The 18,696-nt window shown below is 38.9% G+C and overlaps 1 protein-coding gene and 1 pseudogene across 1 annotated transcript in view; one reads left to right on the top strand and one right to left on the bottom strand.

Annotated features, from left to right (window-relative positions):
- Positions 1-378: 378 nt before the first annotated feature.
- LOC120622452 (uncharacterized) lies at positions 379-497 on the bottom strand (annotated as a pseudogene).
- Positions 498-18,284: 17,787 nt separating this feature from the next.
- MPZL2 (myelin protein zero like 2) overlaps positions 18,285-18,696 on the top strand; it is a 12,672-nt gene continuing 12,260 nt past the window's right edge. Inside the window, exon 1 of the mRNA XM_039888048.1 lies at positions 18,285-18,299. The gene's annotated coding sequence lies outside the window, so the exon portion shown is untranslated. The remainder of the gene's footprint in view (positions 18,300-18,696) is intronic.

Below are 18,696 nucleotides of genomic sequence, written 5' to 3'. Positions count from 1 at the left end.
CCTTTGTATTTCTGCAATGTCAGTCATAATTTCCCCTCTTTCATCCCTGATTCTCTCTTTTCTTTAGTGAGTCTATCCAGGGGTTTGTCAATTTTATTAACCTTTTCAAACAACCAGCTCTTTGTTGCATTTATTTTTTCTATTTTTTTTTTTTGTATTTAATTTCACTTATTTCTGCTGTAATTTTGAGTATTTCTTTTCTTCAGCTGATTTTAGGCTTCATTTGTTGTTCCTTTTCTAGTTTTTTAAGATGAAGCATTAGGTTGTTTATTTGGGCTCTTTTTTAAAAAAATTTTTTTTAGATGAGGCAAGCCTTGGTTGACCTCACAGAGTGCAAGGAGCTTGTCAGCTTACAATTCCTTATTTTTTTATTTTCTATGCCTACAGCACCTGGTCTTCCTGTGTGGTCTCCCATCCAAGTACTAACCAGGCCCGACTCTGCTTAGCTTCTGAGATTAGATGGGATCGAGCTTCTTCAAGGTAGCATGGCCATAGACTATTTGGGTTCATTCTCGTTTTTGAAGATAGGCCTGTAATGATATGAACTTTCCTCTTATGACCACTTTTGCCATGTCCCAAAAGTTTTGATATGTTGTACGATCATTATCATTTGTTTCTATGTATTCTTGATCTCTCTTTTTCTTCTCTGACCCAGTTATTCTTCAGTAGCAGGTTGTTTAATCTCCATGTATTTGTAGTTCTTCCTGATTTCTTTTTGCAGTTGATCTCTAGTTTCAAAGCATTATGATCGGAGAATATGGTTGGTATGATTTCCACTCTCATATTTGTTGAGGCTATCTCTGTGTCCCAGAATGTGGTTGATTCTTGAGAATGTTCCATGTGCACTAGAGAAAACTGTTTAAGCATCTCTTTTGGGATGGAAGGCTCTATAAATGTCAGTTATGTCCAGTTGGTCTAATGTGTCATTTAAGGATGTTATTTCCTTATTGATTTTTGGTTTGAATGATCTGTCCATATCCAACAATGGGGTATTTAGGCCCCCTACTACGATAGTGTTTTGGTTTGTTTCTCCCTTTAGTTCTGTTAGTAATTGCTTTACATATTTTGGGGCTCCCTGATTGGGAACATAGATATTCATAAGTGTTATGTCTTCTTGGTGCATGATTCCCTTTAACATTATGAAGTGTCCCTCAGTATTTTTCTTTACCTTTTTTATTTTGAATTCTATTTCGTTCGATATTAGTACCTCTATTCGTGCTTTTCTCTAAATGCCATTTGCTTGAAATATCATTTTCCACCCTTTCCCTGGATGACCCCAAACGTATGGCTAAAATCCAAAGCTACTGTCATCAACCCAGCTAATCTGTTGCCAGACCCAGACCCTGAGACCCCCGTTCACGACTGCATAGATTTCACTGATGCTGTGTGTTCCTCGCGGCCAGACCTCAAAGACTCCCCTCTGCCTGAGGCTGATGAAGTTCTGTGCACGGATGGGAGCAGCTTCACGCAGGAAGGAAGAAGGTGTGCTGGGGCAGTGGTCGTAACTCTAACTGGCACCATCTGGTCACAAGCTCTTCCCCATGGGACTTCTGCTCAAAAGGCTGAAGTCATCGCCCTCACTGAAGCACTAAGATGGGGAAAGGATAAGGCAGTCACAATATACACTGACAGCTGATACACCTTTGCCACTACACATGTACACAGAGCCATCTACAAGGAAAGAGGGCTTCTGACTTCAGCTGGGATGGACATCAAGAACAAGGAGGAGATCTTAGCCTTCCTTGAAGCCATATACATGCCTAAGGCTCTTGCTATTGTTCATTGTAAAGGGCATCAAAAAGAGAATAGTCCCAAGGCTGAGGGAAACCAATGAGCCGATGCAGAGGCAAGAACAGTGGCCACAAGGCCAGTGGGGCTCCCACCACATCTACTCACTGTTGTCTTTTACCCAGAACTGCCTCCATCTCTGACCTCAGAAGAGAACATATATTTTCAAGATAAGGGAGACACTAGGAACCAACAGGGGTGGTGGACGACCCCAGATAGAAAAATCGGGCTCTCACAGGCTCTTGGAAGGACTCTCCTCCATCAACTACACCAGACCACACACACCAGACCACACACCTTAGTTCACACACCAGAGTGAACTAAGATGCTCCAAGCTTTAGACCCCTACTTTCACTTGTTAGAAGGGAGAACTGCAGAGGAGATTGCCTCACGATGCCCGGCTTATACCCAAGTTAATCCAAAGATGGGGAAGATAGAAGAACCTAGGCAAATGGAAAGAGGAACTTATCTGGGGGACCACTGGGAAGTAGATTTCACTGAGGTAACCCCGACTGTGGGGGGGCTACAAATATTTACTTGTTTTTATAGACACCTTTTCAGGATGGTAGAGGCCTTCCCCACCAGGAAAGAGACTGCCTTAGTAGTTACTAAGAAACTACTACAAGAAATCTTCCCTCAATTTGGTCTCCGTGGAACTTTAAGGTCAGATAACAGGCCAGCCTTCGTAGCAAAGGCATCACAACAATTGGCTAGCTATCTAAATTTGCGGTGGAAACTCCACTGCACCTACCGGCCCCAAAGTTCGGGCCAAGTAGAGCGAATGAATCAGACCCTAAAAGAGACATTAGTCAAGTTAGGATTAGAAACTGGTGGGACCTGGGTAGAACTTTTCCCCTTTGCTCTTCTCCGAGCCAGGTGTACTCCATATATTAATGGATTTAGCCCATTTGAAATTTTCTTTGGAAAACCCCCACCTTTAGTACCTAGAATAGAAGATGAGAAAAAGGCAAAACTACATAATCTTGTCTTACTTAAGTCTTTACAGGCCCTTCAAAGTGTACAGAAGGAGATTTGGTCCTGGGTTCGTGCTGCCCACTCAGCCCTGGGGGACAAACTTCTCCATCACTTTCAGCCTGGGGACTCTGTGTGGATCCGGAAGTTCACTTCCGAAGGACTAGAACCCAAATAGAAAGGGCCTTTCACTGTCTACCTGACGATGCCCACTGCAGTTAAAGTAGACGGCATCCCATCATGGATTCATCACTGCCACATGAAGGCAGCATGAGAGTGGACAGCTCAGGAAGATGGGTGATTAAGACTAAGACTCAAGCGTACATAAGTCTAACCCTCTGTTTCTTCCTTTTTCCTCTTTAGCCCAGGCATACAGAAACATACACCAGCCTAGAGTATAGGAGCTTATAGTAACTGAGACCGGTGAAATCATTGCCCAGAACATCACCAGCCACAGTACTCCAGAGACCATGTAGACTTGTGCCAGCTTGCCAGAGATCCTCCTCCTCCTCTTGTTAACTTTTGGCTCATGTTTCCGCAATTTCTTGTTTGCATGTATATTGGGAAGAGAATTAATTCTATTAAACTTTTAGTAATACAAAATAGAGGCTATGAGCAAATTCTGCATGAAGAATCAGGGATTTGATTTTCCGCTAAGGCCAGTGGGGAATGTACTGGCTGGAAAATTAGTTTGGCTATTGCCCTTGGGAACATAACGCTCTAACAATAAGCTTTCTGCTTCTGTACCCACCGCTTGCACAACTGACCTGTGGGTTGACAGTTAGTAAAAAGAAGAAAAATAGACTTGTGTGTTCAAACAGGACGAAGAATAGGGGTTTAGGGCTTAAAAACCCTGTACCTCTACATTTTGGGGCTGCTTAATTCGGGGTCTGTGTACCCCTGGCAGACCCAGCTGACTGAATAGAGAGTGTGTTTCCTGTAACTCATTGATTTCTGGTGGTCCGTGTGTCTATCGGGGGCTGGTGGCTACAACACTACCCCAACTATGGCATCTTGACATACTGAATATTTTAAACTGAAAGAATTTGAAAAAAAAAAAAAAAAAACAAAAGCAAGAAAGTTACTCTGATCTCCCTCCACATTTCTCCCTTCAAATGTTGTAGCTGCCAGCCCCCGAAAGACACACGGACCACCAGAAATCAGTGAGTTATAGGAAACACACTCTTTATTCAGCCAGCTGGGTCTGCCAGGGGTACGCAGACCCCGAATTAAGCAGCCCCAAAAAGTAGAAGTACAAGGTTTTTAAGCCCTAAACCCCATTCCTCATTCTGTCTGAACACAAAGGTCTATTTTTCTTCTATTCACTACCTGTCGACCCATAGATCGGGTGTGCAAGCGGGGGTACAGAAGCAGAAAGCTTGTTATTAGAATGTTATGTACCCATAATTAAAAGCCTTTTGTTCCCATGACGATAGTCAAACAGTAATTTCCTGCAAGTAATAAATTTCAAGCAGTCATTTTTCAGCCACCACACAAACAGATAATAAAATCCTCATGTGAGAGGAACCCTCCCTATGACTGGAGGAAAGAAGCATCATTATCTCAGGACAAAGGGACTACAGAAGAATCTGAACAAATAGTACTTGCTAAGTTTCTCTAGTTTACTATAATTACCTCATGCTCCTTGACTTATTATTCTTCCACAATTGTCTACTTTTCATCAAACATAGTGTAAAATACTCAGAGTTAACTGTTTCACTGAGTCTTCATTTCCTTATGAAGGCTCTTGTGTTACATAAACATATATTAAATAAATTTGTAGGCTTTAGGTTACAAATAAATTTTTGGACTTAAATAATTTTGTAGGAGTTAATCTGTCTTTATCAGTTTAGTTTTCAGACCCAACCAGGGACCCTGAATGGGTTGGAGAAAACTTTTTTTCTCTCTTACACTCTTTTGGAAGAAGCAAAGGCAAGAAATCTAAGCTACAGGCTGTAGCTTGCCAATTACCGTGATGGGCAGCTATGGGTTTTATCTGCATATCTCAGGCAGAGGACAGAGTGCTAGAATCGGTATTATAATGGGGGTGGCTGATCTAAGACTTTATTAATATCTAGTGCCTTGTGAATGAAAAAAGATATTCTATGGACAGTAACCTCACAGGGTGATCTGCTCATAAATTCTTAACTGGGCAAGTCACACTTCTTTAAGGCATTGGTGTATAAATTCTTTAGTAGAAGGTTTATCTTTGCCTTAAATAAGCTCTTTTCATTGTTCTTGGGCATCTAGGTTAACACACCTTTAAAATACCAGAAGTAATACTCTTCAAAGGGGGTATTAACCCTCAAGATAGCATGTAATCTTATTAATTATCTTGTAATCTAATCTCTGCCTTGCTTTCTCCCACCTCCAATGTTCCTTACATTCCCTCCTTAGTTTCAAATGCATAAAAGGAGCTGCTCAAATAGGCTCTTCTAAAAATTCTCTGCAGGTTTGGATGTTTCTTTCAACAGCCTCATAAATATTTGGTGTTTTGTGTGTCTTGTGAATATTTAATGCCCATCCCTTCCTATGTCAGCAGATATCTGCTTTACTCAATGTCTAACATGTCTCACACACTACTGGCTTCTACACTTAGTTTCTCCTATCTTCCTTGATTATTTCCTTCTCTTATTTTCTATAACAAACTAGAAAATTCTTAAATAAAAACAGCAAAAACACCTTATAAGAATTCAAGAGCCAACTTGAAGAGGCTCTCACTGGCCAAAGATGGTATACTCTTGAGAATCAATAAAGATAATATCTGTAATGTTTAAAATCCATCAAATGTGTTTAATGCTATGAGTTTATAATGACACAAACACAAACACAAACAAAAATATCTATTTGGTAACCATTGGATGATGGTAGTGCTTAAAACTGGTCTTTCCTATATCTACTATTTAGTAACCATTTAGTAGATGAGAGAGTTCCTCTTCCTAGAAATAGTCTAGCTAGTAAATGAAGCAGGTGTTAAAAAACAAAATTCACCAAGTAAAATTGAAGATCTAATTGGCTTTATTAAGCAAATTGTGAATTGAGCAGCATCCCAGTTAGCAACTAGAAGGGTGTTCCAATGAATTATACAAAATGGAAGAGTCTTATAGGCAGAATGAGAGTAGGATTAAGAAGGTAAGAGTAGATTATTTCAAGAAAGGACACCTTCCCTTAGGAGAAGGCAGGGGGTCTTATCAGGCAGATAGTCTCGCTAATGTTGGTAGAAAAATTCAGACTGATTGGATTAAAATTTGACTTCTGGAGTAGTTGAGACTGAAATTAGGTTAGTTATTAAGTTTTGGTTTGATGATGTGGCTTAGAAAAAGTGATTCCATTTTGGCATTTTTTTCTTTTTTAACACAGGAATGATCGATTTAGAACATCACCATTTTGCAACACCTAATGAATGAATGACTCTAGGCACTGGGCATCAAAGACTGCTAATATCACACACACACACAAAAAACAGCCACACATTATGTACTTCTTGAAGGAAGAACATAATATACCTATGAGGTAGCCTTGTTTATAAAAAGTCAACTCCTCATCTGATTGTGAGTTAGTCTAGTCTACATTAGTGATTCTTGGGTGTTCTCAATATCATCTGACAACTGGTTAGAAGTACAAATTTTCAATAGCTTCTGATCAAGATGGCAGAGTAGGTAAACACTATGCAGGCCTCCTTTCAGGACCACATCAAAATTAACTAAAAAACAACTAAACAAGGGAACAACCACCATCGAGAATCACCTGAAGTCTGGCTGAACAGAAGTCTTATAACTAAGGATAGACAAAAGAGCCATGTTGAGACTGGTAAGAAGGACATAGAATAGGCTGATTCCACACCCACGTGTGGAAATTGGAAGGGCTATCTTGATTGTGGCAGTTCCCTCTTAAGAGTGGGACATCCCAACCCCACAGCGGGCTCCCCAGCCCAGGGTTTTAGTTCCAGGAAGAGAAGTCCTCACAACTTCCGGATGTGAAAATCAGTGGAGATTGTGGTCAACTGAGATGGAGGGCTGCTGGAGTTCCTCTTAAAGGGCCCACAACTGGAATTACTCACTGACACACTCACTTGCTCTGAGCTCCAGCACTGCTGCAGCAGCTCAAAAGTCACTAGGGACATGCAGTGAGACACTGAATTGTCTAGCTTCAGGGTGAGGGCTGGAGGGGCAGCTTTCTCTGATGGAAGTGCTGGCAGAAACCATTATTTCTTTGTTGAGCCTCCCCGCTCCTCATGTATAGACTTAGGGTGCCATCAATCTAAATAACACCATTTGCCCCACCCTGGTGATTCCATGAGGCCCTGCCCCATCCAACTTGTAGGCCCACCCAAGCCAATTCCAGTGGCTTTTCCATATAAACAATCTGCCTTGCCTCATGCTGTGGACTTTCCTAAATTTTCTCAAAGGGTCACAAACCCCAAACAAGCAGCATTTGTCCTTAACATGCCCCAAACCACTTGCTAAGCAGCCCCAAGCCCAACACTAGTGCCAGTCAGCCATAGGTCACAGGTTAGCCTCTCCCAGGCACCTCCAAGCCCAGCACAAAAGGCAAACATCTGCAGGTCACTTTGTAGCTCATACCAAGTAGCCCTGGGCAGGGCATAGGCAGTGGCTGACCTTGAGACCCCAGAAACATCACACCTGGTGACCAGCTTCAGACCATACCAGAGCACCACCCAAATACCTTCACAAACAATACACCCAAAGGGCAGACTCAGCAGGCATCAGAGCCCTGCTGAAGTGAGTCATGCTCTATAGGGTCAGTCCCTGCACAGCAGCCCCTCCCCTGTAATCATGGCCAGTCCTCACAACCAATCAGCCTAAGGGTCAATCCCTCCCACTAATGTGCCCACAGAAATCAAAGCTCAACTATAACTGAAGGACACACACAACCCACACAAGGGAACACCTGCAACACCTGGCTCAGGTGACCAGGGAGATTGTGCACACTGGGCCCCACAGAACACTTGCTACATAAAGCCAATCTGCCATGACTAGGAGACATAGCAGCTTTACCTAATATACAGAACAAACACAGGGAGGCAGCCAAAATGAAGAGAAAAAGAAACATGTCCCAAATAAAAGACCATAACAAAACTCCAGAAAAAGAACTAAACAAAATGGAGATAATCTATTGGATGCAGATTTCGAAACACTTGTTATAAGGATGCTCAATGATCTCAGTGAGAACTTCAACAAAGAGATAAAAACACAAAAATGGAGATAAAAAACATAAAAAATAACCAGTCAGAAAAGAAGAATGCAATAACTGAAATGAAGAACACATTAGAGGGAATCAACAGTACATTAGATGAAGCAAAGGATCGAATCAGTGATTTGGAAGATAAGGTAGCAGAAAACATCCAATCAGAACATGAGGATAGTTTAAGGGGCCTCTTGGACAATATCAAGTGTACCAACATTTACATTATAGGGGTACCAGAAGAGGAAGAGAGAGAGCAAGGATTCAAAAACCTATTTGAAGAAATAATGATGGAAAACTTCCCTAACTTGGTGAAGATATAGACATACAATCCCAGGAAGCATAGAGTCCCAAACAAGATGAACTCCAAGAGGCCCACATCAAGATACATCATACTTAAAACACCAAAGGTTAAATACAAAGAGAAAATCTTAAAAGCAGCAAGAGAAAAGCAGCTAGTTACTTACAAGGGAGCTCCCATAAGACTGACAGCCAATTTCATAACAGAAACTTTGCAGGCCAGAAGAGCTTGGCACAAAATATTCAAATGATGACAAGCAAGGACCTACAACCAAGATTACTTTACCCAGCAAAACTATCATTTAGAATTGAAGAATAGATAAAGAGCTTCCCAGACAAGAAAAAGCTAAAGGAGTTCACCATCAAATTAGTATTACAAGAAATGTTAAAGGGACTTCTACAAGAAGAAGGGAAAAAAGATAAAAAATATGAATAATAAAGTGAAAATAACTACATATCTAGCCTAAAATACTTTAAATGTAAATTGATCAAATGCTCTAATCAAGGAACATAAAGTGGCTAAATGGATAAGAAAACAAGACCGTTACATATGTTGCCTATGAGAAACTCACTTCAGATGGGATGACATACACAGACTGACAATAAAGGAATGAAAAAAAATATTTTATGAAAACAGAAATAAAAAAAAGCTGATGTAGCATCACTTATATCAGACAAAATAAACTTTCAAACAAGGGCTAAAACAAGAAACAATGAAGGACCCAGCAATTCTACTTCTAGGTATTTATCCAAAGAAACACAAAACACTAATTCGAAAAGACATATGCATCATATGTTCCTTGCAGCATTATTTACAATAACCAAGATATGGAAGCAACCTAAATGTCCATCAATAAATGAATAGATAAAGAAGAAGTGGTACATATATACAATGGAATATTATTCAGCCATAAAAAGAATGAAATATTGCCATCTGCAACAACATGGATGGACCTAGAAGGTATTATGCTAAGTGAAATAAATCAGAGAAAGACAAATACCATATGATTTCATTTATATGTGGATTTTAAAAAACAAAATAAACGAAACAGAAACAAACTCATAGATATAGGGGCCATTTTGATGGTTGCCAGATGGGAGCGGGGTTGGGGAGGTAAGTGAAAAAGGGGAAAGGATTTAGGAGTACAAATTGGTAGTTAAAAAATAATCATGGGGATATAAATTATAGCATAAGGAATATAGTTGATAATATTGTAATAACTATGTATAGTGTCAGATGGGTACCAGATTTATCAGGGTGATTGCTTTGCAAATTATACAAATGTACACCAGAAGTTAATATAATATTGTATGTCAACTGTTGAAAAAAATTTTTAATTATTTTAAAAATTGCAAATTTTCAGAACACACCTCAGACCAGAGTCAGAAACTCCGAAGATGAGTCCCAGCAATCTGTTTTAACAAGTCATTCAGATGATTCTGATGCCCACTATGAACTGAACACCACTGCTCTAAATCCAATACCAATTTATAGGCAATACAGAGGAAAATGTTACACAATATCATGGTGATTCAGACTGTGGAAAACTATCAAGTAACCCAGGTTCTTTAAGTGTAAATTATAAGGAAATAAAAAAGAAACAAAGGAGAACATATAGATTAAAAGAGACTTAGAGAGACTCATGAACATGGACTATAGACTAGCGGTTACCAGAGGGTAGAGGATAGGGGGAGAGGGGAGGTAGGTGGGATAAAGGGGGTCAAATATGTGGTGACAGAAAGAAATCTAACTATGGAAAGTGACCACACAGTGCAAATATATATATGCCTTACTATTAAAATGTAGAGATGAAATTTATTAGATTTTGTTAACCAATGTCACCATAAAAAATAAAAAAATTAATTAAAAAAATAAACAAATAAAAGAGACTTAGGAAATTTATGGACAAGTTGCAAATTTTGGACCTTATGTGAACCGTTATTCAAATAAATAAACTGTTAAAACATTTTATAACATTTATGTGATAATTGAAAATTTTGACAACGATATTTAATATTTAGGAAATGTTAATTCATTTTAGGTGTGATAATGGCATTGAAGTTATATTTATGGATGAAATGATACGATGTCTTGAAGTTGTTCAAAATAGTATTGAATAGGTAGTTGAAGGTAAAATGGAAAAAGTTGACTATAGTTGATGATAATTGGGCTGGGTGATAGGTACCTAGGGTTTGTTACACTATTTTGTCTACTTTTCATACATTTGAAATTTTCTATAGTAAAAGCTAAAAAAATGCCTTTGACTTTGTGGGGCTTTGTGTGAACCCATGTAAAAAACTTTAGATTAAGATACAGGATCCCCAGAATGAGCTCTAGTCTTACCATTTATTTTGTAGTGAGAGTAAACTGAGTAGCTGGGTAAATGACTTCAAATTTGTCATCTTTATTTTGTTCATCTGTACAATATAGTAGTGAGAATTAAATGATACAACATATTCAAATGTTTTGTGAAGAGCTTTGCATGTGGAAGTTTCTAGCATCCACTATGAGCTCCTTGAAGCTAGATATGACATGTACTATTTTTCAGCAGTGTTGGGCCTATCCCTGGTGCTCCTTAAATGTTTAGCCTCAGTTTTCTTATTCAAGTAATCATTATTTATTAAATGAATGGGTACATTAAAAATTCTAGGTTTCAGACCCCTAGATTTCAGGGGTTTTGATCATTCATTCAATAATTAAGATTTATCATGAGTGAATGAAAGTAGAAGACACATTATTATTTAATATGTTACATTATAAATATTCAAATAGAAACTATTATATGTACTATATATTTGCTCCTCTCCTTTCGTAAAAGGTGGGAAGCTTTGTTCAATGTAGATTTTTTTAATCATGGAGATGACTTTTATTTAGATACAAAAATAAAGCAAAATTAAAGTTGGGACTGTTTTAGGCCTTCACCCTTGGCTCTTTCTTGGGTTCCACTAGAGACAGCTCCATACTGCTCAGCTTCAGTAGATGTGCATTCACTCATTTAGCAAATGTGTATTGGGTGACTACAATGTGCCTAGTAGTTTTAGGTTCTGAGAATAAGAGGTGAATAAGAAATGGACCCTGCTCTCAAGGGGCTCAGTCTAGAGTAGAGATAGACATATAGAGAAGAAATGGTGGCATAGTGCAGCAGGGGCTATAATAAAGGTGTTACAGGTATAAGGGAACTAGTAACTCTGGCTCCAGGGCTAGGGGAAGATCTCACAGAATGTGAGTTTAATTGGGGAAGGCAAGTAAGAATTCAAAGTGGACAAAGTAGACAAACTAGTATATACAGACACATATGTGGAGGTAAGAACAAGCATTGATTAATTTTGCATAGCTAAGGTTCAAGGAGCCTGAAAAATGGGGAAGAGGGGCTGAATAGTTAGCATGGGTCAGATCAAGAAAGGCCTTAATCTATGAAGAGAGGAGTCATTTTATATGTTCATCCAACTCAACAACTGTATGAGAAGTTTTAAAGTAAATTCCACGAGGGATTATAGCCTTGCCACAGTTATGCACGAAATAGTTTTTCAGTTTTTTTTTTTTGTCTTTTAAAGGATCCTCAAGGACCATTTACACACTTTGCAGAAATATCATTCTTGTGATTTTATAATCAGTGCCCAGTTTGATCACTCACTTTCTCACTTTCTTTGGATTTGATCTGTATGGCTTTAAAATGTCAAAAAAAAAAATCAAACAATCTCAAAAGCATGAAGATTTGCCATCATTAAGGATCTCAAGAAAAATTGTGGTTCGAGCTTCTAAGGAAATTTCAAAGGAGTCATTCTAGAAATGTTTGGAATACTGTCAGCATCATTAGAATAAAAGCTTGCACTTAAGTTGACAACTTTAATGATAATTTTTGCTGTCTTTCTTTAAAATAAGACATTTTCTCTGGTTCTTGCTCATGTAGCTCAGCAGACATTGACACTCAGGGGGCATACAATACTGGACCAGACTGGAAGAAAACAGCGATGATGCTGAGACTTTGCCCTTTATTCCCCTTTTTGAAGCTGGGGGCAGACTCCTCAATGAGTAGATTAGGAGTGCTTTCTCTCTCTTGCTCTGACTCACTTGACAAGACTCACATCCTGTTTGCCTGGACAAGCAGCTGGCTGTCTTTTTCACCCAGAAATGCTTCTGAGCCGACAAGTCCAACCTGCTTGTTCCCTTGAAGACATCAGGCCTCATTGGGAAATGGAGGGGAGGGCAGAGAGGTTGAAATGCCTTAGTTATTCATAACCTTTGCTTCTTCTCAGCATCCAACAAATCCATGATGAAGAAAAGTGGTCCTGAGGTCTGTGGCAGGCTTTTTGTTGAAAAACAACCTGACTTTAGTTTTGTCAAGAAGAATGAATTTTTAGTCAAAACTTAGACTTCTACCATTATCCTAAAAGTACTCACTTCTGCTAACCCAAGATCAGTTACTCACTCACCAATGTTTACTGAAATACCTACTGTGTTAAGTACTATGTTTGATCAATGAGATAGGGCACTCTTTTCAAGAAGATGATAATTTTTTAATGACCATATCTGTTTCAATGAACTATTACAAATATTACATAGTGACCAAGGGACTCATTTTACTGGGCAAATAATGCAATCCATTTGTAACATGTGACCTATTCTACAGAATTTTTATTGTGCTTATCACCCCCAGTCCTCTGGATTGGTTGAATGTACCAATGGTACAATCAAAACTCAACTAGCCAAAATTTCAGAAGCTTTTAATCTCCCCTGGCTAAAAGCTCTTCCCATAGTGCTCCTCAACCTGAAATATTCTTTTGGTAAACATAGCCTTTTTCCTTATAAAACAGTCACCAGTTACCCTATGCATCTGGATGAAGGGGCATATGAATCAACCTTCCTAAAAGGAGACTTTCTATGTTATTGTCAAGGACTTATTAACTAGCTAAAAGGGACTGATGAATTAGTAACTGATTCATTTTGCAGTGCACTCCTGGAGAGAAAGACTTCAAAGACCATGGCTTGCAACTAGGAGATCCGGTTTATTGAAAAAGACATCAAATAAAAGGTTCTCTCCAACCTTGTTGGAAAGGACCTTATCAGGTATTACTAACTAATCCATGTGCAGCCAAACTTAAAGAAGTTAACTCATGGATCCACATTTCTCATTTTAAAAAGTTGCCTAACAGCGAATGCACATCTACTCCTGTTTCTGACATTTGCCTCCACTTACAGTGGACATCAAAGACTCTTCAAGGACTAGAAGCTGCTGACATCAAAGGCAGACAGCTATCCCAAGACATCAATGAGGCCTTTATGTCCACATAATGATACCGAACTCAGGAACACTTGTTTAATCATCTCCCCCCCGCCCCGCCTTTTTGCCTGCTAATAATGAGTTAAATTTTCTTTGAACTTCTCTTAAACCTTATTTATATCATCTAACTATTTGTAATTGATGAAGATATATAAAATGATTCTTATTTTGTTATTTTCCTTCTTATGGTTTCCTAAAGGAAACAATATCTGTTTCCGTAGACTCCCTCCATTATTAGATATGAAAAATTTAACTTGGGTACCTGCTAATCTTACCCATCTACTAGACAATGATATTCTGATTATTGGTTATGATAATAAAGCTAATTAGTTACACATCGGTTCTCTCCTACTGTTAATATAAACATTAGTACATTTTTTTCCCTGTATATATCTATTATAAGGGACCTATCTTAGGCAAATACCTTCAAGAACACCTCTCTGAGAATTCCTCTGGTAGAAATATATATGGATCTAATTTATATGAGCATTGTATAGCTATAGGAATGGATGATAAAAAAATCAAGAAAAATACCTAGGTATAATGGAAAAAGGTTTGCAGCAGCCTGCTCTGTCATAGTATATCTTCTCCACAGACTCATCAGCCATGCTCTTGTGGCTGGATGCCCATAAAACAGGAAAAAATATCAATGAGTCCCCATTTCAGAAATTATTGAAATTACTTGGTGGGTAGATATGTCTGTAATTACCTCACTCTCCTTGCGTCCCGGATGCTTGTGGGAAGCTCTGTGAAACACTTAAACTTTAGCTCATTTTGGGGTGTCCTCTATTCATTTAACTATGGCCTGAGAAACAACATTTTGGGGTTCATTCAGTACACCCCAATTGCTCCCAGGCCATAGCCACCCAATAGCAACAACAATTCCTGGTTGATCTAACAATATTAGCCTTCTATAAGAAATAAAAAAGAAATCCTTGGAAGATTAGGGGCTGGCCTTGGTATTCTCAGATAAGTTGAATTTTCAGGTAATTAAGAACATTGTTAGAAAAACTCTTATCTAAAATAGGTCATAGATGTTATTCCAAAAAAAAGAAAACGATGGGAAACAACTTGGGAAGACAACAAGGCCTTAATTCAATGGATAGAACAAATTCAACAGACTGTAAAAACTTATGTACAAAACCAACAATGGGAAGGTGCCTGTATCCTATCTCAACAAGGCCCATCATCTATGCTGATGAAAATGAAATCTGAAGTAGCTACGATACAATGGCCAACTATAATGGGTACAAAAGCCCAGGCCAGACACTTATGGGACTCCAATGGTTCCTCTAGATATTGGAAAATTTTAGATGAAAAATGTGATCTATGATTTTGTATCTTAAAAACCCAGGTGCCTTGGTTAAATCCTAAGCTAAGATTTTTAGTAGTTCAACTAACTGGTATAGGGACCATTCTTAATAACACTAGAATACTTCCAATGGAAAGTAGATGGGCCATATTTAAAAAATAATAAAAAATGAGAACCCATCTCATTATCTGATTGTAAAAATTGGATGGGTGAATGGTTATATCCCAATCTATATGGAATTCTGAATTCACCTATTCCTGACATATCCACTCCAACAAATAACAATATATGGTATATGGGAAAGGGACATTTTTGTTGGGAAGGGTTAGAAAATTCTTCTGTTATACTAAGTGATTTCCATTGTAATGACATCATGCTCATATTAAGTGCTATGGGAGTATGGTGTAATACTGAAATTATGGGCTAAATAACTTTGCCTGACGTTAATGAAACCCATGATAATATTGATATTGAAAATCCAATGTCTTGGGAAATTGAACTTAACCCTCTTCATGAAGTCATTTCTATGGAAACTAATTAGTCAGAAGAAAACTTGGAGCTTCTGGATCATGAAATAGTAGAGCCTTCATTAATCTGGCCAAACTTATCATAAGGTACAAATAGCAGTAGACGAAGGAGGAAAACATATTATTAGCTTAATAAAAAAAAATAATGATAAATGTCAGGGGTTCTTTGTTTGGCCGGGATATTTTTTCCTCTCAGACCTATATCTGTCAAGTACTGGACATTTTCTTCTCCTAATTAGGTGTTACTAGTTTAATATTATTGCTCCTGTTAAATGTTATACTAGACGCAGGAAAACAAAACATAAGACGAACAGCAAAAAACTTCAGATCATAATAGCTCAAAGATTAAAAATGATCCAGAATATTTTTAATGAAGACATATAAGACTTGAATGCCTCCCACTCAACCACCTTTCCTTTTGAAAAAATTCGACCTTGACTGCCATTTAAGGTTATGGTTTTGCCCACCCCCAATGGTCTACTGTTTAGCAAGACAAATGCTGACACTAGGAATGAGTCTTCCGAGCACTGTGGGACCACATTATCCAAGCAAAAGGCTGGTTATCAATGCATCCTTCAGATTTATTTATGACAAAAAAGGGAAACTATGGATGAAAATGGGGCTGCACACTAAACCTGACAAGCTCAGGGAGGCCAGCATTGTGGATCTTACACACTCAGAGACCCAAAATAACCACACAGATGGTCTGAACATAAAAATTTCTAACTAGATGCAGTCATAGAGTATTGTCACATTCTGAGCCTGTAGCTATCTTCCTTGAAAAAGGTCAATCTTTACCTTAAATGAGCCTATCTATTGTCTTTTTGCATCTAAGATAAAATATCTTTGGAATGTCAGAGTAATGCCTTTTCCAGGACCCTCAGGATACAACCTTCCACCAGAGTACTAGACCACAGAACCCCTCATTGTTATCTTGTTGCCCACATACCATCTCTATGTGCTGTAAATGTTAATTATCTTGTACCTACCAATGTAAAAGAAGTACATGTTTCTCTACTTTCCTTTTTATCCAATCTCAGAAATTGCCCCACTTTGCTTTCTCCCACTTCCCTAATCTACCATGGATGAATTTCATGTGACCCACCCCCTTGTGTCACCTCCTTTATTTCTAATGTATAAAATAAGCTGTAAAAGTACAGTCTCTGGAGCATCTTCTCAATTGAGATTTTGCTTCCTGGCAATTGTCATCAGTTTGGCTCAAACAAATTTTTTCTTAGGCTGAAAGTTCTTTTGATGACAAACGTAAACTTGCACCTATTATTTGAATGTGGTATGTATGGTGAACAGGAAGATAGAAAAATGGATCCATTAAGTTCCCTTTACTCTTCTGGAAGAACCTTCAAAATTATCTTCAAAGACACCCCATTGCTCTAGCCCTGTGTGAATCCATCTGGCTTCTCTAGAATAAGTGAAGGGTTAAACTTCAGAGTCTCTCCCTCGGGTTGGTTAATAAGAGCATGATGCCTCTCCCTTATAATTAAGAAAAGAGCCTAAGGCTTTATTGGAGAGGTGCATAAACTGCAATGAGCTTGGGGAGATAGGACAGCATTCCCTCTCACAGTTTTTCTAAGTAAGCTCTTAGAGCTCAGTTGCAGGTCCAGACTTCATCCAGAGTATCTCTAGGAAACTTGAGGCAAGGAGGAGGAACAAAGGGAATATACTTCTTTTTCTGGGGCTGAAAGCCACCTCTCACCTAGGACTCTGACATCCTCATCTCCCTCTCTCATTTTTGGAAAGCTGTCTAAACCAGAAGAAGCTGGATAAAGAAAAAAAAAAGGAGCTATTGATTGGAATTATTGGTCAGGGAAGGCTGGGAGTCCCTGAGTCTTTTGAGAACTCATATTGTTTGTATTTTAATTCTGGCTCCCAGGCCAGGAGCTTTATGAGAAAGCCAGTAGAGTATGGGGTGGTTGACGTCTCAAGGCTTTCCCTCATTATTTTTTTCATGGTTAATGAGAACACAGATATCTGAGCCCTGCCTTTCTCTTCAGCCTCCTAGCCTGCCACTACTCCATTTCTGAGGAATTACCTGCAGGTCCCAGTGGACACAAGATCCCCATCCATTTGTCCTAAAAGGAATGCCTCTTTTTCTCTTCTTTCTAGAATTCCTATTCATCCTTTAAGGACCCAGCTCAAAACTCACAAATATGGCAATTATTTATTTACATATATACTCCACCTCCCAACCCTGTTTAGATTCTGATTTTTTTTCTCAAGTCGGAAGTTTCTTATTCTGCTTTATATGTCTGAGAAAAACATTTTTGCCTCAGATGTTAAGACAACAATTTTAACAAATATCGATACAGGCCAGTTGTCCTTTATTTCTTTTGAGCTTCCTACTGGCCAAGGTCTAGGTATCTATTGAAATATTTTTGGGACATGTGTAGAGGATTGGGACAGATGAGGTGTTTCCAAAACTATTGGTATGACACAAATTTTGATGACAATCAGGACTTTTCTCTGAAAACGTTTAGAAAAAAAATGTCTCTGAAAACTCCACTTTTCCTCTTTTTAATTTCTAAAATTCCTTTCACTTTCATTTGTCTAGACACTAACTTACTTAGGCTTTACCTAGTTGTCTCCAGCCGTGATCAAAGTCTGCTGACTGGCATCCTGGGGACTCTTAGGGGGCAAATGTCCTTTTTATTTAGTGTTTTCTCTACTTAGTCCAGCTCTTGGCCTCTTCCCTTCCCGCCCAGAGAAGGGAACTGGGTGACCGAAGCCACTCCTGCTAACTGGAAGGAATTGGGTGTTGCTGGGCACAACGCCAGGAACTTGAACTCTGCCGAAGAATGGGATCAGGACAGCTGCTGACTCTCAGAACAGGGCTGGCAGCCAGCTCACAGGGCGTCTGGCTACCTGGGGGAGAGATCCTTCTGCTCCTGACAACGGGTGGTTTGTTCAGTTCTTCTTGCCCCGATTCTTCTCCTGCTGCTTTTCACTGCTTTTCACTGAACTCTTTGGTAACTCTACCTCTCACCAAATTTTGCAATTTGCTATAGACTTCAAATCTCAGGCTCTACCTCTCCTTCCTTTAGTGCTGCATTTCCCTGAAGTTAAAAGCCAACAAAGAGGATCAAGTTTCCTTAGCTCCTTTCAAGCTCCTGGAGCTGAACTCTTCAAATCTACATACCAGAAAGGCTCTATTTTATCCCACTACCATTTCACAGGTTTCCCCGCATTGATTTTAGGTTGATCTCTGAGAAGCTGATAAAGAAGCCAAACACTCTATCCTCAGAAACACATAATAATACATTCATGCTAGGAAACTTCTGATTCTTCTTTTGGG

The sequence above is a fragment of the Pteropus medius genome, unplaced genomic scaffold (assembly GCF_902729225.1).
Source record: "Pteropus medius unplaced genomic scaffold, Ma_sr-lr_union100, whole genome shotgun sequence".
NCBI classification, from domain to species: domain Eukaryota; kingdom Metazoa; phylum Chordata; class Mammalia; order Chiroptera; family Pteropodidae; genus Pteropus; species Pteropus medius.
This window is presented reverse-complemented; position numbering and strand designations above follow the sequence as displayed.